We start from the raw sequence: 25,917 nt of genomic DNA, 5'->3' as shown, positions 1-25,917 counted from the left end.
GTAAATACCACTAATTTGAGATTTGATTTCTAGACCAGCAGTCATTTCAGGAAAGGACAGCAAAACCTGATTGTGAATATGCTATTGACATTTGGACCTCTATTTAGGAATATAAGAATTCTTTCATTAAAACTATATCATCAAAACCATGTAATATGTTACAAGCAAGCTACAAATTTGGTGTTCAGTACTAAATTTAATGGAACTCAAATCTAGGCCCATTGAAAGAGATATTTGAATACAGATAATTTCAGATTTACAATCAAAATTTTGTTCTTGCCATAGACTGGATGTTTGTGTCCCCCAAAATTCATATGATGAAACCTAATCCTCTCAATGTGATGATATTAAGAGGTGAGATCTTTGGGAGGTGACTAGGTCATAAGGGCAGAGCCCTCTAGAAGTGGATTAATATCCTTGTAAAGCAGACCCCAGCGAACTCCCTTGAGCCTTCTGCCATGTGAGGACACAACAAGAAGATGGGCATCGATGAACCAGAAGGCCAAAACATAGACCCTGTCATCATGGAGCTCTCAGTCTACTGGGGGAGTTGATTTCTAATCAGAGCACTATGAATAAATGTTAAATCACAGCTATGATAGGTTTTATGATGGAAAGATTAGATTGTTACAATAGGACAAAACAGGTATACATGATATTTCTCCGAGGGAGAAATGTTTAAGCTGTGTACTAAAAAATTAAAGAAGTTACCAAAGAATAAGATGAAGGCTGTTGGAACTGTTTGGGGAAAGGAGAGAGCATCCAAGAAATTAAAAGGAAGACAGTGTGGATCTTGGGGCAAGATGAGGTTGAAAAACAAGTCTGAGCCAGAATTGGCAGGGCTTTATACACCATGTTAATGATTTTAGTCACGGTCTTGGGAACGATGGGAAGCCAATGGAATGACAGGGGGACATAAAAATTCCTTGTTCTCCACTGTCCCAGAGAAAGGGAAGCCATGCCAAAAGCAAAGAAAAACAAACAAAAAATTATCTTGATGACTTCTTGGCTATTTAGGGATTTTTAAAAAGGTAATTGTGACTATATATGATTTCACCTTGAGGGTTAACTTTAGAACTAACATCCTCCCATCACAACCACCACCCCTTCCCATTAATATGTCTGCCACTAGATGTGTACTCTAGAAGTACATAGAAGGCAGAACATCTGACCAAGTTATAAGGGAAGTTTAGAGGTATTAAATTCTGATATTAAATTGTACTTTGTCATCAGCTGTTGACTTATTCCTTTTTCCACAGCTGTCTTAGAATAACCTCCTTCTTTTTAAAATTCTCACTCATTTACCATGGTTCCCCAAAATTTGAATTATGGAATTTGTGAAAATATAGCTACAATGGCTATTAGGGAATAAACCTTAAGAGTAAGTTTTCCAGTTTGTTCTAAATATCTTTATAAGTTGTAATAAGGTTTTATTATGTATAAAGTGTGGGAAAATGATATAAATTTACTAATATAAAAGAACACAAGACAATTGCCTGAGAAAGTTATAAAGAAGTAAATAAATTCCTTTGTGAATAAAACAAAAGCCAAAGAAATAGCAGTGTGACAGGCTGGAAGAGATCTGAAATATACTTCTAAAGTTGTTTAAATTTTGTGAAAGGATTTCAGAGGAGGTGGAAAAAATTAAATGGGTTTACAAGAATTATTCCAAATACTTAAAAGTATTTTATAAGACCTTCATTTCAAGTGATTATGAAAATGGAGAACAAATTCTTCTAGAATCAGAGGAGTATAAAGAAGAAGGAAGGAAGGAAGGAGGGAGGGAAGGGAAGGAAGGAGGGAAAGAAAGAAAGAGAAATAGAAGGGGGGAGGGAAGGAAGAAGGAAGGAAAAAAGAGGGAGGAAAGGATGGAGGGAAAGAGAGAATCTAATTCTTACTCCGAGAAAAATATTAACTTTCTAAATTGAATTATTGTCACTTATAAACTTATTAAAGAAACTACTAAGGCCTTCTATATCCCAAAACATTGAGATCTCCTAAACTTAACATTTTTCAGGTTTTGGGCAATAGTAACACCAAATAATAATAAAATATGGGGCTTTCAAGTAAGACTTCTCTGTAGTAGATGCTGAGCTTCACTGAGATAATAGAGAACAGTTAAATCAATTTTTAATGACAAAAAATTGCCTCTATCTGAATGACCTCCAGATCTTGAGAAAACCTCATTTTATAAAATAGACATGCCACCAAAATGTTACTAATAAACCTTTTATTTTTTCTAATGGGATCATATCTCTCCACTAACTTATAATTTCTAACTTGCTTTATCTTCATCCGAAGTCATTCTTCAATTGGCAGAAACGCCCAACAATTTGACTTTTAGTTTCTCTGTCCAGAACCTGTCCTATGGTAAATGATTTATAATTTTTAAAACAAAAGAACCAATAGATATTACTTTTTAAAAGAAGAAAAGGGGCTTTGCAGTGAATATTTTTATGATACAGATTCATGTAACAGAATCAAAATTCAAAAGAATACTCACCTTACCTTCCAAACTGTATTAGTTAAAATTGGGTAGCCTATCTTACAATAGCAAATAAACCCCCAAGAATCAGTGGCTTAACATATCAAAGTTAGTTTATCACTTCCTGATATTAGCTAGGGATCACTTAAAAGCATCTGTCTTTCATGTGGTGACTCGGGGATTCAGGTCCTCTCCATCTCAACTCATGGCTTTCAGGATTGCTGTGGCAATAGAATATTCTGCTAGAAGGTCCTAAAGGATAAGTCATGGTCAGAATTATTAATTTGCATCCATCATTTCTACCCATCATCCACTAGACAGAATTAGACACATGGTCTCCATCTAACTGCAAAGGGAACACATAGATATTTGGTGAGGTCTCTCTCAGCCACCATTAACAGGTTTTATTATTTGCAGATACACTTCAAAAAGTGTCTACAGCACATTAGAATTCATGTTCTAATAGGTTTCTATTGAGTGTGTATGTGTGCATGTTTGAATAGACAGGAAATCACTGAATCATACCAGCTTGACTGAACACTAAAACTCTTCTTCTACAAATTCTTATCTTCCCTTGCTATTCAATTAATTGGAAATTTCCTCTCCTCTTCCATCTCTTTATCTTTCCCTTCCATCACTTGTTGCCTAGGAACAGCATCCCACCTCCAACTTGTCCATTCTTATTTAACCAGAAGGCTGATCCAAGGTGTGATCTACCATAGTAGAACTAGTTAAAATGCAGGTGACTTAGAAGAAGAGAAAGATAGAAATCATTAGCTACCACTCAACATTCAGTTGCCAACCACTGTCACTAAGTCTTCCATCCCAATACTGATTTGGGGGACAAAATACTCAGCCTCCCTCCCATATTCTCACTCACCAAACAACAAAGGGAAGGAAAGGCAAGAAATAGAAGTTTGAGGATCCTAAGAGAAGAGAGAGAATGTTTCCTGCTTTCTAACAGCACCAAGAAGAAATAAGACCGAAGGAATAAATGGCGTTGTGGTATATCTAGATAGAAACATAGCCCTTCAAATGATCCCCATGCCCCAAATGTGGCAATGAAGCAGTAGAAAGCTTCTAGAACTGAAAGAGCCATACTTCTAGGAACACATGATGTCATTGCTAGAACAATGATAAGATATCACTGCTGCCACACACACATGCATACCTGGAGAAGACCCTGGAATGCTGGCATAAACCACAGAGAGCTGGAGGAAACACCAGGAGGGATGGAAATTACCAAAATTCTAGCCCCATCCCACTACAACAAGAGAAATGAATGAAAATTCAAAATGCAAATTGAGCTGTTTCATGGAAAATTAATAATTACAATCTATGTTTGTAAACAGGTCCATATCTGTTATAGTCATATATAATTATTTAAAAATATGTGTATACATGTAAATTATAGCAAGAAGGAAAAAGCAAAAATAAAACATACTAACTTCTAGGGATTATGAATGAATCCTATCATGAAAATGTCCATAAATGTAGTTTTAATAAGCCAATAGCGCATACTTACTTAAATTACAAATGACAATATGGTTGTAAAGCTCTCAAGATAGTAAGACAATTTAGAGAAATTTAATAAAATATATGAAAAAGTGTTGGCCAATACTTAGTAGCCAAAATTAAATTATAGATAGATTAAATATTTGAAAGTAAATAAAAAATTCTCACATGGATCTGATTTGTTTCTATTCTCTTTAGTAAAACTTCCAATGAAACAATCTAACCAGGCCCTTTTGAAAGTTGACACCATTATTAAATTTTAAAAGTTGACTTCTTAATTTTATTTAAATTCATGTTGATTTTCCCTTATCTTTAATATCTACATGTCTAATGTCATAACTGATTCATGGCTAAACTAGGAACACAAAAATTTAAACATTTTGTTAATTGTCTACAATTAACTGATTTTATTCTAAGGCATGCCTATATTTTTGATCAACTCTAAAGCATTTTGACTATCAACTAAATATCACCTGCTGGTGGAATGAAGCAATAGGCACTCTAGTGAGCAAACAACACCATGAGTATTTAAGGCATAAACAAAATTAGCTCTGAAATAAGAATGGGTCATTGGTAAATACCAACTGTAAAGTTTTTATCAGTAAGGAGAACTATTTTATCCCTTATCTTGATAAACTGTGAAGAAAAAGTAGAAAAAAAAAAGTGTAGCTAGTTGAAACAGTAATTTAAGGCCCTAACACAAAAATTTTGAGAAACCAATGAGAAACATGACTACTTCATGAGTATCTTCTCCTGCAAGGGTCATTTGGACTTCTCATTAAATATTGCTTCTGGAAGCTATGTTGAAACTTCAAAGTGCTTTCCTCCACTAAAGATAGAAGATTTTGCTGCCTGTTGTAAATAATTTTGTTGCAACATATCATTTAGTAAGGCAAGTAAAACGTGGCTCCTTACTCTCATTTAGTGAAGTAAAGGTACCTATTAAAAGCTAAAGACACGTAATTTGAATTGCTTCTAGCTGAACAGTCATCAGCTGGACACATGCTATGCAAATAACACCCCACTTCCTGCTCTTCTCTGCATTTAATGCCATTAGTTTTACCTCTTGAATTTTGACACTGAAACAAAACAACAAAATTTTTTAATAAAAATTGTGCAATTAAACTACAAATAAGGTGAGATATTCTGCCTAACCCAGTAAAATATAGTCTTTCATCATGGTTAACATTATTTTTCTGTAATTAATTCCACGGCAAAAATAATCTTCTAAAGTTTGACAAATATCTTCATATTATAAGAAATCGTGTAATAAAATCATAAGCAAGGGACTTCACTGATGGTCCAGTGGTTAAGAACCCGTCTTCCAATGCAGGAGACTCAGGTTCAATCCCTGGTCAGGGAACTAAGATCCCACATTCCATGGGGTAACTAAGCCCACACACTGCAATTACTGAGCCCATGCGCCACAACTAAAGAAGAAGCCTGCAAGCCACAACGAAAGATCCCGCGTGCCACACTAAGACCTGACGCAGCCAAAAATAATAAATAAATAAATATTTTTTAAAAATCATAAGCAAAAAATTCAATTTATCAAACATACTGAATGGTCACAGGTAAGGGCTTTGGAGTCATAATTTACATCCTGGTTCTAACACATTTTTTATGACCCTGGACAATGTACTGTATCTCATTAGGCCTCAGTTTCTCATATGTACAATGGGAATAATAGTACCTAATTCACGTGGTAGTTATGAAGTTTAAAGGAAATAATAGCCTTTTAAGTACTCATCATAGTGCCTGGAACAGAGCAAGCATAAAAAAGTGATTATCTAAATATTATTTTAATGTACGCTATGCATGGTGTCTAAAATCAAGTAAAGGAAGATCATTATAAGTTTTGAAGGATCAGGCTTAACAAAATCCCTTATCCATAGAAGCTTTGATGAAAAAAGTTCAAAAAATTGGTTTGATAGCATGCTATGTATAGGAGAAAAACTGTTTGCTCAGTGTTAAATAAAAAGAAAACCATTCTACATGGTAAGAAGAGAAAAGGAACACATCCTTACATGATAGTCAAACTGCTGCAAACCAAAGGCAAAAGGAACAATCTTAAAAGAAGCCAAAGGAGAAAAAAAAACCCACACATTTTATACCAAGAAACATCAATGAGAATAACAGATGACTTCTAGTTAAAAAAAAAAAATTGAAGCCAGAAGACAATGGAACAACATCTTTAATGGTCTGAAATGGAAAAACAAAAAAGAGCTGTCATTATAGCATCCTGTATCTGGTGAATTATCTTTCAAAAAATAAACACAAAATAAAATCATTTTCATATACATGAAATTTTGACAACATTTACTGCCAGCAGATCTAAGAAATGCTGAAAGAAGTCCCTCAAGCCAAATAGCAATGAAAACAGGTAGAAATTCAAACAGGAAGAAAAAAAAAATCACTGAAAATGGTAAATATATGGATAAATACAAAAGACAAATTTTTCTCTTTTTAATTTCTTTAAAAGACAATAAGCTGTTTAAATTTTTTTTTTAACCTTCTTAGAGTGTAAAAACTTTCAGGAGAACATCATTTCCATCCTAACAACAAGAAAAATACAGATAATCTAAAAATAAAACAAAACAAAACTTTTCTTGAACCCATCAGACACCTCTGGTAACAAGGCAACTAACTGAACTGAATTTCAAAGTGTGACAAGTTCCTCTGAAAAGAGATTGGTCACATGAACTCTTTCATCTATGGCAGAGCACAAGAGGAAGAGGTGGCTGCCAAAAAAAAAAAAAAAAAAAAAGAACAAGAATAAATCAGCTAAAATTTAAGAAATTCCTAAAGGCCAAGTGTGGGCTTGTAACTGTTTGCTCGCTCACAAACTCTTTTTCCGTGGATCTCTGCTAAGTACTCATAAGAAAGATTCTGGGCAGAAGAGGATACCAGGGAGAGCCACTCCCCTCAATGGGGACATCATGTGGGTGTTGATCAGCTACCAATAAGGCAGAGGCACAAAGCAGTGCTGCTTCCATTCTCTCACATAAAGCAAAAACCTTAAGATGCTGGGCAAGAGGCATCAAACGTTCTTGCCCACCACACCCTAGGCATGGCTTAAGTAGTAGAAGGAATCCTTATCTTCCACCCCAAAATATCAGACAAAGATCGACTGCTTCTTGAAGAAACAGCTCTCTGTTTCTGTGGAAGAGGCAGGAGAATCTTCTAGCCCACAATCCTACACTGATACAAAGCAGAGGTCTGCTTCCACTGGGAAAGAGGAAGAAAATTCGATCCTGCCCAAGCCTCTCCAAAGATATAATACATATCTCTTCTGTCACAAGAAGGAAGACCAGGGATACTGAGAAGGCCTTACTCCTAAAGTCCAGGCATACAGGCTCTACCTAAGACCGAGGCTGGACAAGAATACCAAGTACAAAGACTGCTTAAATATCAGGGTTGAGGAAAGAATACTGAGATAAACTATCTGCTACCCCAGACTCCACAATAAGCACACAGAGTTCATGTGTTCAATTTCTTTTCAGAGGGACTTGTCACACTTTGAAATTCAGTTCAGTTGGTTGCCTTGTCAGGCCACCACTGGAGAAATTTGTAGCCTAATGTGTAATGAGAATGATGATAACAACAACGAAACCTAAACCCAACTCAACTACTAATTATATTGAACTAAATTCCCACAGTAATGAACCGACAGAAAAAGATGTATGCCATTCCAAAGCATAAGTATTATTTCTGTCAGCCTTTGTAGTTCTTCTCTATATAGTGGCCAGTGTTCAATCCAACATTACAAGACATGTCAGTGAGTCTAGAGTTCTCCAGAGAGATAGAACCAATAGGACGGGTGTGTGTGTGTTTATAGAAAGAGATTTGTTGTAAGTAACTGGCTTATGTGATTATGGAGGCTGGCATGTCCAAAATCTGCAGGGTGAGCCAGCAGGCTGGAGACCAAGGAAGAGCTGATGCTGAAGTTGAAGTCTGAAGGCCATCAGGCTGAAGACTCAGGGATAAGCTGACATTACAGTGCAAGTCTGAAGGCTGGCTACTAACAGAATTCCCTCTTGCTCAAGAAATGTCAGTCTTTTATTCCACTGAGGCTTTCAACTGACTGAATGAGGTCCATCCACATTATGAAGGGCAGCCTGCTCTACTCAAAGGCCACTGATTTAAATGTTATCTCATCCCCAAACACCCAAACAGAAACATTCAGAATAATGTTTGACCATATATCTGAGTACCAGAATATTATTAAGCATCACAATTTACTTTTTAGTAAAAGCAAGGAAAAGAAAAAAAAAAAAAAGAAGAAGAAGAATGTCAAGAGATAAAAGAATCAACAGAATCAGAGGCCAAAATGCAAATTACCAACATGATAAATGAAATAAATGACATTACCACAGATCCTAAAGACATTAAAATGATAAGGAAATATTAGGAACAACTTTATAATTTTGATAACACCATAAGGAGGTACTAAGTTACATGGCAATGTTGATGATGTATAATTCCCTTATGGTTATGGGAAGGGGGATGTTGAGTAAATGTTAACAATAATAGAATCTGCCATATCCAGTAACACCACTTCTGTTAAAAATATCATAATACATTACTATGTGCACATGGAGGTTGCAACATTATTTTAATTGTAAAAACATTAGAAAGCACCTGGAATAGAGGAATAGGTGAATATATTTTAGTACAACTTTACAATGAATATTTTGCAGATAAAAAAACAATTAGAACTATCCATTTAACAAATTATCCTTTTTGCTTAAGCTATTTCCAGTGGGTTCCTATTCTTTGCAAACTGTATTGTTTTGCATACTTTTTTCTCCTGAGCATTGTGATTTTCCCTACTCAGATATATAATCATCCTCCTAACCTATGGGCATCTCAAGTATGCCCAAGAAACTTGAGACATTTCCATCCTCCTAGTCATGAAGAGGTCATATACACAAACCTAGTAGTGGAAAAGTTTCCTTTAAATATGGAATAACAACACCAATAATAATAATAAAGTCCAAAAAAAATAAAAAATAGGGAACTATATTCAATATCCTGTGATAAACCATAATGGAAAAGAATATTTAAAAAGAGTGCATGTATATGAGTAATTGAATCACTTTGCTGTACAGCAGAAATTAACACAACATTGTAAATCAACTATACTTCAATAAAAAAATAAATAAATAAAAATTTAAAAACTGATAATAGAGTGCAGAGCAATTCATATCATGACAACTGTTAATGCCAATTTTTTAAAAATCTATTTTCACATGAATCTTGTCTCAGTATAGCTTGAGTTAGAAAGGCCTAATCCCCTGAAAACTATAACAATCTTAAAACTTTCAGTTGCCAGTCCATCAACTGTTAATTATAATTCAGATGGTCAAGCAGCAAATGATTTAAAATAATATTTTATTCCACAATATTATTTACACAGTGTGGTTGGATATGTTTTGGAGTATTTAGACTGTACATTTCCCAAAATAATTCAAATCAGTAAAAATACTTGGGCACTTACTACATGCCTAGTTACATGCTAGATACTATAAAAAGTAAATTTAAAAGATAGATATTTGCCCTTGAAGAGTTTATATAACATTTGGTGAGAATATTACAGAAAAACACAAATATAATACAATACTATATTAGCTATTTCACTGTACCTGATTTAAGTCAAGGCAAACGAGCTTTAAAATGGTATATTATTTTCTCCCGCTTTGCACTCAGTTTGTGGCACTAAGGTCTCCTCTTCTGAATACATTTCAACCCATTACATTTTACAATATTATATTAAAATAATCCATTCAAAACTTTTCCTAACAAACTGTAAGCACTTCTACACCAATTTATTTTTGTCTTGTTTACATCTTGAGTATGCAGCAGAACTGAATAAATGCTCACTGAAGTGCAATAAAACTGCACTATTCCCTATACTGACTTGAGTTACGAAAGGAGGACTCTAGGAAGGACGGTAGGCAGTAGTGTTTCTTTATTGCCCCAGCATGTTTTGAATACCCTTCCTCTGTATGAGGAATTTCCCACTGTTTAACTCCTGCCTCTCCAAGGTAGAAAATACCCCTGCAGTGAGGCGTAATCCTGAAACTCAATCAGACATTCCAGTAGGAGAACTTAGTGAGCAATGTGAGGAACTACACAGCATGGTTTTCTAGTGAGGGTGGAAGTGAGAGTGTGTCCAGCTCTCAGCCACAAAGCGATTGACGTGTGTTCCTGGCGCAAAATTGCAGCAGGGAAAATTCTAACATCTAGCAGCAGCAGCAGCAGCAGTTTCCCTTCAGACAGTTCTACAGTGTGGTTTGGGCATTTTTCCTGGCCATTTAGCCTTGAGTCTGGTTCTTCAAATCTCCAACAGGCCTGTGAGGTTCTCATTATCCTTTTAAATGAACTCCTTTTCTGTTTAATTCACCCAGACTCCTTTTCAGTTGCTTTCAGTTAAGAACATTAGCTGATGCAGTTCGTTTGAGCAAAGGAAAACTATTCTAAGAATCAATGATACGCTAAAAATTAAGACATACTTTTCTGTATATGTGGGAAATAGGGGTAATTCTCGTTATCAGAAGTACTATATTGGCAAGAAACTCACATTGTAGGAAATGGACCAGGATAAGTTAGAACCAACACTCAAAGAGCCATTCCCTGAAATCCTGCCATCCCTGAGATCTGGCAAGTTGATGTGAAGAAATTGGCCTTCCAATCACTCCAGTCTCATGCAGGGAGAAACTAAATGGTTTATTTTTCTTATTTCAACCACTATTCCCAAGACGTGCTTATATGCAGGAACTCAATAGCAAAATTGTGCAAGGACAGAAACAATAACATTTCTGAGGGTCTATGCAGCCAAACATATCCTATGTGAGCTGGGTTTTTATTTAAATAGTGTGGTGCGTGTTTTGTTTTCTCAGCTGCAGTCTGTTGTAATAGAGTAATTTGACTTTCAGTTTATGAGTGGTTCTAAAGTACCACTGGAGTGAATCCACCAGCTCTTGCCAATGATGAGGGACAATAATCTTCTGACCAGTGGTTTCTCAAGCCTGGCTGCATATTGGTATATCCACAAGGAAATTTTTTAAACACTGAAACCTGGGTCTCAGTACCAAAGATTCTAGATTAATGGTTCAGGGGTGTGACCTGAGCATCAGGATTTTTCTATTTTGCCAGGTGTTTCTCACGTGAGCCAATGCTCAGAACCACAGATCTAGACCCTGGCTAATCCATAGACCAGAAACTTGTGGAAGTTTGTTGAAAATAAACCATCTCAGTCATCACTTCCGTACTACAAATCAGAATCTGCATCTTTAAAAGGTCCCAAATGAACTGTACAAACACCAGCTGAGAAACACTGGCCTAGACCATTTTTCCATCACTTCGGCCATTCAATGAAACTCCATAATCAGTATTTCAATAAAATTGTTCTTTCACCTGTCTTTTCCTTTCCCTTTCCCTTCTTCTTTCCTCCTCCATCCCCTCCTATCCTTTCCAGTGTTGTTGAAACATCCTAAGCAAATGTTTCTCTTCAGGTTAATAATGCATATGCCTGAGATCTGTTTAAAAAGTCCATCTTTCTCTGGAAATTAACCATTTCACAATTAACCTGGCTGTGGGTTAAGATACTGAGTGTGCTATGAAGCATAAGCTAATACTAATCACGGGAGTAGCATGTGAGGAAAACATTGTTGTGAAGGATGTTTTGCATATAAAGGATATTTAATTTTGAAATGGAAAAAAACACATATGCAACATTCTGACTTTATTAAATTGACAATAAAATTGTCAATTGAGATTTTTACAGAATGAAGTAATAAGCCCTTCTGAAATTTGCAAGTAGTTATATTTATAGTGTTCCACAGCAAGGAAAAATATAATAAATTACTTTACATGAAATTGGGTTGGTTTTGTCTGGCTTTTTCTTTTTTGTTTTGTTGTTTTCTTTATTTTTATAAATGGAATAGCTTAGAAAAGAAAGAGAAATTAAGGAAACATAAAAATATATTCTCTGTAATTACCACTCATTTGGCTTATAACATGGTACTTAATCCTGATAATTTCATGAATCCATGAATACTACATGTAAGTATTTTAAATTTTTAAATTTAGTGTTTTAGCTCACAATGTAGAATATAAAAATCTGCCAAACAGGGAAATTCCAGAATCTTGATAATAGTTTTTAAATTCAAAACCAAGAGACACTTTTTGGAGGCACAGATTGTTATTCCACCAGATTTAAACCAAACATTCTCTGGTCTTTTTCCTATCTTCCCATTATTTCACAATACCAGGGCTAGGATAAGTTTCTCCCTGCTCAAATTTTCCGTCACTTCCATATTTCCCCATCCTAAGAGTGCTCACACCTCATCATACTTATCCCTTTGGTCCCTATCTTCCCCAGGAAACATTAATTTCAGGGTACGAAGAAACAGATCTAGCTGTTTATTGCTATATTCCCAGGTAGGGTCTCAAAAACTTTTTTGTAAGAATAAAATAATCAACTAATAATAAGTGATATCCAAGTGTGTATTTTATTCACTAAAGTTATAAAAAAATTTCTCCCAATCTGGAGATAATAATTTATAGAAGTTAGGGACTCTTTTATAAATCTAACTCTTTTATAATCTAATCTATTTTTTAAGTATAGGCCTCTCTAATAAATGTGAGAAGTGGAAATAAAGCACCCAGAAAGGAAAAAATCTTGCTACATTTTTCCAATTTGAAAATTGTGCTACTCAACACAAATAAAAATAAGAATTTCCTCTTTTTTACACTCATCTGTGAAAATCACACAACACAGGTCAAGCAGGTCTTACCCAGAATATAACTTAAAAGCATTCCCCATCTTGCTGTCATGAATATTTTCTTCAAGATTCTTGACATACTTCATACAATTCCATGCTGATCTTTTATATTTTCCTTGGTTATGCCTTCTCTTACCTGAATACACTCTTTGGTGATGTTGATGAGGATGATGATTGTTAGTTTTCTGGAATGCTGTCTGCAAAGTCACATTAGGAGATTTTCCTATTTCCCCTTTATCAGAGTTTATTTTTTCTCCTATTCCCTTCTCATAATAAAAATATTTTTTACACATCAAGCTGCAAGAGTCTAAATTGGAGGCATCTTTACCCTTATTGATGTCATTCAACAAATATTTAGGGTGAACTTAACTAAGCTAACTTGTGGTAGAGACAAAGGATGGATATCCTTTTATGAGTTTTTAGACCAGTACAGGAGATTAGATTTTCATTTACACAACAGTGGCACACAAATGTCATGAGAGAGATTAATCACGTATTTTGACAGGTCAAAGGATTTATGTACTTTCCTCCTCTATGGCTGTATCTTCTCTAGGCACTACTCGGAACTACTATGTCAGTTAAAAATTGCAGCCAAGTCATACAAACCCCCCAAAAAGGTGGTGTAAACAAATAATGTGTTGTGTTTTTCTCACATCATGAGATGTCCAGAGATAAGTTGTTGGTGGCATTAGTTCAGCAGCTCAAGAATATCAGCTCTCAAGTCTCTGCATTCCTCTGGATCCTTCTGTCGGGATGGCTTTGTGGTCATAAGATGCATGCTCCACAACTGGAACTCATCCACAGTCTAGTCAGGAAGAAGGGCAAAAAGACATATACCAGCTAAATCTGGCTCTTTGGAAAGAATTTTCCCAGAAGCCTCACTTCCACTTTCAAATCATTGGCTGCAATTGAGTTGTGTGACTATTTTAAGATTTTTACTTTGTTGGTCTGATTTAAAAATGTGATCCTCTGTGTTGTCTTACACTATGATAGAAACACATATACATTAGATGATCACAAAGATCTATAATTAGGCCAAAACTTTGAAATCACTGATGATGTTAGTCAAATTCAGGGAAACCTATTAATAAGGTAGCAATTTTTCTTTAAATAGAAGTGTTAATTACATGTCCAAAGAGTAATATGGAATGCTTATCATCATTAAAGAAGTTATAGAATATAAAATAGTGTTTAATATATATTTCAAACACTGTACTAAAAAAAGTGTTGCATATCTTGATTTCAAATTGATTTATTTAAATCAATTCTCTAGTAATGGTTTTACCTGGAAGAAGTCTAAAAATGCCAACCCAAAGTTCTCAACTCTTGTGTATTCAATAAAATACCAAACTAGGTACTGTTCTGAAGGAATTTTGCAGATGTAATTAAAGTCTTAAGTCAGCTGATCTGAAGATACAAAAATTATTTGTGGGAGAGAGATGATCTAATCACATGAGCCCTTTAAAAGCAGAAGAGAAAAGCAGAAGAGGAAGTCAGATAGACTCAAAGCCTGAGGAAGTATTCAATACACCATTGCTGGTTTGAAGATGGATGGGGACATAAGAGAAAGAATGCAAGGAGCCTCTAGGAGCAGAAAGCCACCCCCAGCTAGCAGCCAGCAAGGAAACAGGAACCTCAGTCCTACAACTCCAAGGAACTTATTCTGCCAACAACAAGAATGAGTTGGAAGCAGATTCTTCTCCAGATCCCCCAGATACAGCCCATCAAGACAACATCTTGATTTCAGCCTTTGGAGACCCTAAGCAGAAAATTCAGCACATTGGCCTTCTGATCTGCAAAACTGTAAGCTAATAAATTTGTGTTGCTCTAAGCTGTTTTATATGTGGTAATCTGTTACACAGAAATAGAGAACTAACACAGATGTTGGTGTCAGGAGTGGGGTGCTCCCAGAACAAGTACACAAAATATGGGAGTGGCTCTGGAATTAGGCAGTGAGTGGAGGCTGAAAGAAGTTTGAGGAGAACCTTATGGAGCACTGTAGAGGAAGCCTAGACTGCCATGAATAAACTGTTAGTTGAACCATGGATGTCAAGTACATAGACTGGGGACAGCTCAGAATGAAGCATGGAACATGTTAATGAAAACTATGGAAGGAGGATCAATATCATACTGTGGCATAAAGATTAGCAGAATTTTGTCCTGAATTTATGTGGAAAGCAGAATTTCGAAATGATAAACTTAATTATTTAGGTGAGTAGGTTTCCAAGCAAAGTGTTGGAGGTGCTGCCTGGTTTTTTACCTGCTGCTTATAGTAAAATGTGAGAGGAGAGAGAAAAACTGATGAAAGAACAGTAAACAAAAAGGAACCAGGACTTGCTCTGGGAAATCCTCAGCCTATCCTGATGGCAAAAACTGCTAAAATTAAGAGATTGTTTCTGAAAGTGAAGCACAGAGAAAAAGCTGAGTGTGTCTGGGCACCCCTTTGCTCAAATTTTGGAAAGACCAGAAGGTCAGAATATTAAGTCTCAAGAGATTAAGGGTTTGCTTCACAGATCTTCTTAAAACGGAATTTCTAGGAAGCTTAAGGGTACTCTCCATCAGCCATTTCAACAGAAGCCAAAGATAGAGAAAAGATTATCTCAAAATGTGTTATGGACTTGAGATCTGTCTATTGAGATGAATCCCTGTGCCAGGGAGACGCACAAGTTTCTTGAGAAATCTATGTCAACAGAAATACTGCTACAGGGAGATCAGCTCGGTGCTTTGTGACCATCTAGAGGGATGGGATGGGGAGGGTGGGAGGGAGGGAGATGCAAGAGGGAAGAGAAATGGGAACATATTGTATATGTATAACTGATTCACTTTGTTATAAAGCAGAAGCTAACACACCATTGTAAGGCAATTATACTTCAATAAAGATGTTAAAAAAAAAAAAAAAAAAAAAAGAAATACTGCTAGTATAGACCAAAAAAAGAAAAAGGAAAAAAATTACAAAATGAAAGATTATTGGACCCCTGAAATTCCATTGGTGGGAAGTGGGCCTAGAGCCCAGAGAGTAGAACTGAGAGCTCAGTGGGGAGAGCTGAGAGCCACAGAGAACTGTTCCCAGGGTTTGAAACCTAAGGGAGTCTGCCCAGATGGATTTCAAAACTTCTTTGGAATAGAAACTCCCTTTTATTTTCCTTTTCTCCCATTTTGAGCCATACTGTCTGTAACTATTATCTTCTTGATGTCCCACCAGTTTCTGTTTGAAACAGATTCGATGTTTATTTAGTATCACAGTCCACAGATGATAGGAATTGTGCACAGGAGTCTCATCTGCACTGATTCAGATGCTTTAGATGATGAGATTTTGAATTTTGAGATGATGTTGTATTGGAATGAGACTTTTGGAGATCTTGAAATGGGGTGAATGTATTTTACATGTGAAATGGATATGAACCTTTGGAGGGGGGCAGTAGACTGGGGTAGATAAAACTATGGTCATCCAAAGATGTCTTGTTCTAATCCCCAGAATCTATGAATATGATATTATTATCACTCCGATGATTATATAATATTGTAGAGCATGATTGACCTTAAACTAGGGGGATCACACAAGTCCTAATGTAATCTACTCTGACCATAAAAGAAGAGAACTTTTCTAGCTGGTGGGAGAAGAGAAAGTCAGGAGAAGGATTCAACATGCCTTTGTTGACTTTGAAGATGGAATAGGCATGAGTCAAGGCATGCAGATAACTCTCTAGAAGCTGAGAACCACCTCCAACCAGCAGCCCTCACTGTTAAAACCTGAATAAGCCTGGAAGCACATTGCCTCTCCAGTAAAGCCACCAGATAAAAGCCTACCGTATTTGCCCCTTTAATTTCAGCCTTGTGAGACTAGAGTAACTAGCTGAGCCTACCTGGTTTTTTGACTTATATAACAGTAAGTTATGTAACGAAATAATACACGACTATTGTTTTAAGCCACTAAGTTTGTGGTAAATTGTTACACGCAATAAAAAACTAATATCATGTTGAAAAAAACAAAAAGCCTTTGGAAAGACATTTGGCATCAGAAATCATCTTGTTATGGGAATGCCATTCATTTTAACCAAGTAACAGATATATTTTCTCTGATTGCAGCCTGTGGAAACCATTTTTATGTGAATCTAGAAGTAAAACATGGATTTAATAATTTCCTTTTCAAATTGAAATTTTAAGTATAAAAATAAGAATTCAAAATAATGAACGGGCTAATGAATTAAAGGAGAGACTTTTTCCTAAAGATTTCCTAATTAATTAATTTAACAAATGTGTTTTGAGCACCTATCATGTACCAGACTCTTAATGTGTTGTTAGCAATGTAAATATAAACCATGTATAGTCTCTATCCTCAAGGAGCTCAGAAGACAGAAGAACAATAATCCCAATAATAATGACCAACATTTTTTGGGTACAACTTATGTGCCAAGTGTTGTGCTAGGATTTTATCTATTCTCCTTTTCAACAAACAGATAAGTCCACGATGAAGGACATGATAAGTGAATATATTAGGCAACACTTATGGTACAAAGAAACTAGCAAACATGGCTCACGAAGGAGATTGAGAAGGTTTGAGCTGTTAAATTGAAGATTAACTAAGGACTCATAAGACAGATAAGACAAAGAGGAACATTCAAAGCAGAGAAAATAGTGTGTATTAAGTCTTGAGAGCATGAAACAATGTGGTTTATCTGGGAAAGTTACAGGTATACTAGCTTGGCATGAGAAAAGATGGTAACATTGAAGAGTCAAGCAGCAGTCAGTCAATGGAAGAACTTGTATGCTTAGCTAAGGAATTACAGACTTGTGCTAGCTGTTCCAAAAATATTTTAACTTTAATTATAAGAATAGACCCTTTTCTCTTTGCCACCTACTTCCTCATTCTTGTGTTGAAGGAGGTTGACCTACCTTGAAGAGAATACATGCAATAAGAAAAGTTATTTTAGACACCCTAGTGAAAAACTACTCAATGAATTTTACCTGTTCCCACCCACATATTTTAACCACTGGGAATAAGGGGACCCAGAGAGGTTACACTATTTACCTAAGTCCCATAACTAGAAAGAAGCTTATTAAGAGTCTGGATTCAAGCATTCTGACCCCCATTCCAAGAATCTTTCTACCTATGCCTTCAGTTACTTTTGTAGTTTTCACATAATGATGTTTGAAAACTAAAGATGTTTTTATATTTAAAATATTTGAAATATTATTTTTAAAAATAGGTAAAACTTTTAAGGTAAGTGTTCAAAAGGAGTGTGCAGTTTTAGAAATCTAATATAATACATATGACTAAATGATTTGGCCCTGGGTTACTTACTCAAAAGAAGGAAAAAGTAAAATAGATGAGAAAGAAGAGTGTAAAAAACTCTGATCTCAGTCTTTGAGATGCAAGCATACTGAGGTTCTCTACTCAGCCAGAGTACCTCAGAGTCCTGGGCTGTTCAATTGACATTCATGCCCAGGAACACCATGGAAGCAGACTGTACTCTTCTCAAGTCTGACACAGCAGAAAATTTGCATAAAATGTTTTTATAGATGACTCTCTGGCAGCTATTACAATCTCTTCTCTAACTTTCTTCTCTTCACACATATACACACACACAGGCACACACGCACACATATACCTTCCCATTACTATACTAATTCACATTCCATAGTGATAATCTATAATATTTGACAAATGAGTCTTCCAATATTTCCCTTTTGCTTTTCCTATCTTTTAAAAAATATATTATTTCCTAAAATACAATCAGTCATAATCTCAAACCATTATGGATTCCCTAATGTTGTCCCCTAAGACAATGTCAATCATGGAAGACAATATTCTAATATCCAGTACCCTCATATGAAAAATCTCAGGGGCACAGGTTTGTTTGTCTGTTTATTTTATTTATTTTTTAAATTTATTTATTTTTGGCTGCATTGGGTCTTCGTTGCTGTGTGCAGGCTTTCTCTAGCTGTGGTGAGCGGGGGCTACTCTTCGTTGCAGTGTGTGGGCTTCTCATTGCGGTGGCTTCTCTTGTTGCATAGCACAGGCTCTAGGTGCACAGGCTTCAGTAGTTGTGGCACGCGGGCTCAGCAGTTTTGTCTCACAGGCTTAGTTGCTCCATGGCATATGGGATCTTCCCAGACCAGGGCTCGAACCCATGTCTCCTGCATTGGCAGGCGGATTCTTAACCACTGTGCCACGAGGGAAGCCCAGGGGCATAGGTTTTATATCAAGAAAAAAAGTATGCATTTTTGTAGCTCTCCTGTGTCTATCACAACAGTTATAAGCAGACCCAAGACAGAGAAGAATGCCAACAAGTTAGCTTCAAAGGTTAAGGATTCTCACCCCAAAAGCTTTTTAACTAAGTGAAGAATGATGTTGATTATTTAAACAAGACATTTTAGACTTAGGAAAGTTTACTTGTTTATTCATAAATTCTTTCTTGGGTTTAGAAAAAGAGGAAGGGGGGAGAATAAAATAACTCCATAAGTTTTAAACTGTGGGCAAAAGTCTTTATAAAACTTAAATAGACATAGGTATTAAAGCAGTTGACTCTACCCACTGTGGGCAATTATACTAGTGTTCAAAATATTTGCAGCCTCTCCTTATGATACCCTCCCACTAAGGGAGGATTGTATATTCCCAACCTATTTAAATCAGGCATGGCCATTAGACATCCTTTGGTCAATGAAATATAAGCATAAGAGATGTGTCCTGCCCCTCCCAGGCAGAAGCTTTAGGAGCCAAGACACTGTTCACCATGTAACTGGTAATATTACAGAGACAACTCCATTATCATTTTACCTGGCATAAGGTGATGGAAGCAGAGTCACAACTGACCTATAATGGAGAAAAAGTGTGAGCCAGACATAAACTTTTCTTTGAAAGCCACTGAAATGTTAAGGTCATTCGTTATTACAGCCTAACCTAGCCTATCCAAAAGTAGGAGGAAATTTCCTCTTTGCCTAAAGCAAAGATGACACTAAAGAGTGAAACACTGGAAGTACGCTCCCTGTCAACAATGCCATATAATATTGTATTGGAAGACCTAGCTAGCTCTGTAAGACAAGAATAGGAAGATGGATAATAGATGATAGGTATATAGGTTATAGATACATAGATACGTAGATGTTTATTTATATTATGATATCTACATATATGTTATATATATATGTGTGTGTGCTTTTGTTATTATATATATATATGTATACACACATATATGAAAGGTAAAATAAAAGTGCTCTTTTCACAAGAGAACTGATAGCCAAATAACTACAATTAATCAGAGATTTAGTAATGTTGCTAGATGCATGGTCAATGTAACAATCAATGCAGAAAATCAATCATACTCCCATACACCAATAGCAAACAGCTAGAGAATGAAATTTTTTAAAGTTTCCATTTATAAGAGCAATAAGATACCAGAGATAAAGCTAACAAAAGATGTCATGAAAAAAATGATAAAATATTATTGGAAAACATTGAAGAAGATCTAAATAAATGGAAATCTACACCTCCAAATTAGTCTATTAAATCATCCAGTTACATCCAAACTCACAGAAGGTCAGTTTATTGAAGTTAACAAAACTTTTTATCAAATGTATAAGAATAAGCAAAGACCCAAGAATACTAAATATAATATTGAAGAAAAATAGTAAGATTCAAGATAAAGAAATACAATACTGAAGAAGAATAATAAGGTATGGAGAATCACCCTTGTGATCTCTTGGCTAACTATAAACTAATTGAGACAATGTGATATTGGCTCAGGGATTTAAGAAAAAAAGAAGAAAAATAGATCAGAAAGAAAGCCCAGAAACAGAATATTTGAGAACTTAGGACATGATGAAGATGAGGTTACCATATACTGGAAAATATCTTTAGGCCTTCAGGATGGGAAGAATAAACCATTAAGGAAAAGATTGATAAATTGACCATATTAAAATGTAAAACATTTTATGTATGTCAAAAAACACTATGAGAAAAAGAGAGTAAGACGGAGGAGAAGAGGAAGGAAGGGAGGGAGGAAGTCTTGGAAAGGATATTTGCACTACATATAACCAGCAGAAAATTAGTAGCCAAAGCGTATAATCACATGTGATCAATAAAAAAGTACAACGATAAAAATGAGGAAAGAATAAAAAGAGTAAATTCCTAGAAAAGGAAACCGGAATGGCCAATAAACATATGAAAATATGATAAAGCATTAGTAATCAGAGAAATCCAAAGTTAAATAAGATACAATTTCACACCCCTCAAATTGGCAAAAGTTTGAAAGCCTGACCACATAAAGAAATTGGGAGATTTCATGTGTTATTGGGAGGGTAAAATGGTGCAATCTATTTGGAAAACAATTTGGTCTTATCTAGTGAGGAGAAGATGTGCATTCTCTCTGATCCAGCACTTCCACTCCTAAGTAGGTACCCTAAAGAAACTCTTGGATGGATCACCATGAGACACGCACAAGAAGGGTCATTGCTCTACTGTTAATATTGATGAGGTTCTCATCCATAACAGGGGATAAAATTAATACTTACCTAACAGGGTTGTTGTAAGGAATAAATGAGTTAGAACATGTAAATCCTTAAAACAGGACCTGAAATCATGCAAGTGCTCAATAAGCGTTAGCTGTTGTTAATAAATCCCCTTACATTATTTTGATTCCCGGCATACGCCCTAGGCTCAGTACTTGAAGTATTTTCCTTTGCAAGCTTTCTTTTCTTCACAACTGCTGACCTCATTTAATGCGTAGTTCCCTAGGTCCCAGACAAGTCAGCTGGCCATGTAATAAGACTGCAGTCAGGCCTGCTGTGATCTGGGTGGGACTTGCTCATCCTCTCAGGTCATGTTTATGCTAAACCTTTTCTCCAGAGGTAAGCTGGGAAACTATCCCATTTTACATTCTCCCCAGTGAGGTCTGCCAATGTTCTTAAAACTATCAATATTTTGATCTATGTGATTAATGAATGCTAAATCATACCAATTAGGCATTTCAATTTTACCCCTTAACAGGATCTTCAATTGTAAGATTTTACTTTAATTAAATGTAAAATGAAAGAGAGAAGGAAGAAAGAAAGGGAGGGGAGGGAAGGGGAGAGGAGAGGAGGGAAGGGAAATTGAAAGAAGAGATTCCAACTGCATGTAATTAACAACATAGAGAAATGCTTTCGGCAACCCTATCCAAAGTTTCAGCATGAGTAAATTTTATGTCCCACTCTTACCTACAGCTCTTTTATGACTCCTGTCCCTGTTTGAATAATTACTCCCATTCCCTCAGAATCATGTCCTTTGAAACTCTCAATCCTATGAACAAGTCAATATTAAGGATTAATGGATACTAACATAACAATGTGTCGTCGTTTCCAGATACCTTATTGAGACTTCTAAATGGCCCCTAAATTAGATATAATCAATTCACCAGGATTCTCTAAAAGTAAATTCCTCCAGTGCTAAAAGTTTTAGTCACCATGGCCATTGAGTATGGGAGAAATTCTGAAGGAATAGACTTTTAGGAATCTACCAAACCACATTAACTATCTGACTCATTTATAGGTGAGATTGGCTCTGAAAGTACCCTCAATCCCATCCACTACCTGTTTCATGTTATAATCATGAGTGGGAGAGGAATTAACTTAATTTGAGGACTAAGAACGTATACTCTTCTTATTAATGACCAGTTTATTTATTTTAAAATATTTACAAAGCATTACAATGTATCAGGCAAGCATTAACCTGCTTAGTTACAAATCATTATTTGATTTTTGTTTCACCCTGTATTTAACTATACCTTTTTCCATTCTCACAGCTGACACTTGCTCCTGTCCCGTCTCCTCGTCTTTCCCCCCTTCTTCAAAACTGACAGACAATAAAGGTATGAGGATGGATCATGTCCATCACCCGGCGGAAGAGATTGGCAAGAGGTAGGCCAATAGCAGTAAACTGGGAAAAAACCGACGATTCAGTGAAGTTATGACACTGTCATCCAGAAAGAACCAAATGTTCCAACATAAAGGTACTTTCTCTGGAGTTATTTTTGCTAAAACACTGAAGGATTGTATATTCTGCTTCTATGGGGGAAGCTGCTTGCTGAAAAAATTCGTGTATATGTTTTGTGATGTGTCTCTACATGTATGGGGACGATGATGTGACACAGGTTCTGTGATCTCGAGTGATACATTAGCACAGTATATGGCCGTGAATAAGGAATACTAAAAATTAATCCTTATTAAAATTGTCAGAAGGTTGAAAACCACATACAGAATTAATCAAATGCTGTTTATTCAGAGCTAACTCTAGTGAAAAGTTAGCTACTATCTGTTTAGTTCTGGTAGACTGCAAGGGGCTTGAAAGGAGAGTAAATTTTATAGAGCAAAAGGAGGATATTTTAAGAAAGTCTTTGATTGGTCAGTGTTCTGTTAAGGTGGGGTTTTCTAGTGGGTGGGATTTGGGGAAGTAAGATGAGGAGACTTTCCGATTGGCTTTTGGCAGCTTTAGATTGGTTCCCTATACTGGAACATAGCTTAAAGATTTCCAGGTAGGTTAGGGCCACATGGGTTTTCCTGTTTCAATAAAAGACAATCCGGTCCTCTGCTTTAGGGTTCAAGCAATTCACAAAGGTAAATTATTTTTCCAATGATTCACTTTTAATGACTTTTTTACTTACCTTTATTACCTCATATACCACATACTGTATAAGCTTTTACAAAAATAGTGGTTATTTCCATTGTTCAGAAACTCCTTGCTCAAGCACTATATAAAAGTTTGCGAATAAAGTGCTAAAAATAGTACAATAAAAAATAATGCAATAAAAAATTTTTGAAAAAAATTAAAATAATAGTTTTTGGTTTAATTATATTATAAATTAATAAGACCACTAAAATGTTATGAAAAACAGATATAGTTCATTATTTTCACTCTAACTGCATGACATTTGAAAAATAATAATAATCCCAGGATGTGGATCTCTAATCTGATGATCTCCATCCCTGACCAAGTCCTCAATTTGTTGTTTCTTTGCTCTTTGGAGACAAAGTTCCCTAGGGTGGTTGTTTGTTTGTCTGTTTTGTTTTTTTTTTTATCAACAAAGAACAGCTTTTTTTTTTTTTTTTTTTGCTCTTGTTGAAATGGTATTTTAACATTTTTTTTAGATTATTGTTCCTTCCCACATATCAGGATGACCATAATCCTCCCTGCCAATTGTTAGGAAGACTGTTGCAATTTCCCTTTCCTTTCTTTAGTTGCATCAAATACTCTAATCATCTTATTCGGCATTTTGGTCAGGGATGTCTTCTCTATGCCTTTCAGCTATGTCTCTTCCCACAACCACTCTAAACCTTTTAACTTTTTACAGATGTAAATGCTGAATCATTCCTGCCTTTCATCATAAGTGGATTCCTCCTAGACTCTTCAATTATCCCCAGACTCCTACTTTGAACATTTCCCAACTGGATTGCACAAAGTAGTAAAGTTGGTCCAGATTTGCTTTTTAATACTAACAAAGACACTCGCTTAATGAGTTTCTACTCCAGATGAGGCCCTTTGCTAAGTACCTTCCATACATCTTCCCAATAATTCTATAAAGTAGGAATTTACAGATAAGGAAACTGAGACTGAGTCCAGGAACTAGTAACTCATTTCATCACACAGATAGTAACTGGGGAACCAGTACATGACCAATCTGATCGCAAAGTCTGTGTCCTGCCTTAAACCTTCATCAACTGATTCCTGACAACTGTCTGCACCAGAATTACCTGAAATACCTGATAAAATTTAGGCTTCTAGGCCCAGCCCAGATCTTTTGAATTAGTATCTCTGAGGAAGAGAACCAGCTATATACATTTCTAACAAGCCTCCAAAATGATTCTTAGGCACACTGAAGTTTGAAAGTCACTGAACTGCAAGGCCCATATTTTATGTGTTGTTCTCTGTGTCTCATCACCAAGCACAGTATCTGGCTAATAGAGAGTAAGTGCTGATGAGCCTAAATCAATAAGCCTACCATCAGGAAAGGGTGTTGGTATTGATTCTGTGCCTTTGGCTCTCTAGGAAAAGGTTCTATAAAAACACTAGGAGAGATTAGTACTTTTACATCACAGTTGGGTATTCCTAACACTGACATTGTGCCAGCTTAGGGAGAGCCACCCTCTTTTGGCACACACCACAGTAAGGCCTTGCACAATGGCTTCTGTTATGGGAGATGGTTGGAAGGCTGATAGATATCACAAGATTGTTCATGATTTAAAATTATGTAAGCCTTAGATTTTTAAAAATCTCTTGTTCAAGATATCCTATTCTAGTAATGTTAATGGTTGCATAAAACTAACTTCTAGCATCCTGTGGTAGTACTGGCCACACCTTCCATAGTCTGATAATAAATGGATAGTTAAGAAGGTTTACTATGAACCATTAGCCGAAATAACCATCTGCTGGAAAAATAGTTAATTATGTGCATAAATAAGACTACAGCTAGCCAGCAAAAGCCTTTGGCTTAAGGTAATGGGAGAATTGATGGCTCTAAAAGATAATATTTTAAAATATATTTCTTACTAAAGAAAGGATATGAGGGTATTGACTCTGTGGTATTGGGGGCTGTGCTGCTGTTTCTCTTTAACATCCTGCCTTATGGGAAATAGGAAGTACTAAGTCAATTGTCAAGATAATGGTAAAATCTTTTCTATATAACTTGGAATGCTAGAAAAATCAAACCAAATGAATGCTCAAAATACCAGCTCTGTTTATTCACTCAGTATCCTGCTGGCTAGTTTTCTTGAGAGATGGGAAATTGGGATATATATATATATATTTCTTCCACTGCCTATTTCCTGCTTTAGGATGAAGACAGTAGATGCTAAACAGGGCTAAAGGAAGCTTCATATTCAAGATGATGACCTCTGGGTAAGAAGCAGCCTGGATATAAGAAGGAATTAACAACAACATGGGGTTCCCTTAGCCCCTCTTTTGGGGAAATCACAGTCTTGGCCCTCCTCTTAAAGCCCGTACATTAGACAGCCAACAATAATCAGTATTACTCCCTCCAAAGGAGTTATTGCCTTTAGATGCTTTTCTGTGCCAGTTAAGCTTCTACTCCTCCTTGCTTGTGCATGTAGGGAAGGGAAAACATTGAGCTCTCTTTCTTCTTACCTCCTTTTCACTAG

The 25,917-nt window shown here is 35.9% G+C and overlaps 1 long non-coding RNA gene across 2 annotated transcripts in view; it reads left to right on the top strand.

The window, feature by feature from the left end:
• LOC309666947 overlaps window positions 1–25,371 on the top strand; it is a 98,321-nt gene extending 72,950 nt beyond the window's left edge. For both annotated transcript variants that reach the window (XR_014267404.1, XR_014267405.1), the window contains one exon: window positions 22,569–25,371. This is a non-coding gene — a long non-coding RNA (uncharacterized lncRNA). The remainder of the gene's footprint in view (window positions 1–22,568) is intronic.
• Window positions 25,372–25,917: the final 546 nt, after the last annotated feature.

The sequence above is a fragment of the Balaenoptera physalus genome, assembly GCF_965194825.1.
Source record: "Balaenoptera physalus genome assembly, chromosome: 9".
Classification (NCBI taxonomy): Eukaryota; Metazoa; Chordata; class Mammalia; order Artiodactyla; family Balaenopteridae; genus Balaenoptera; species Balaenoptera physalus.
This window is presented reverse-complemented; position numbering and strand designations above follow the sequence as displayed.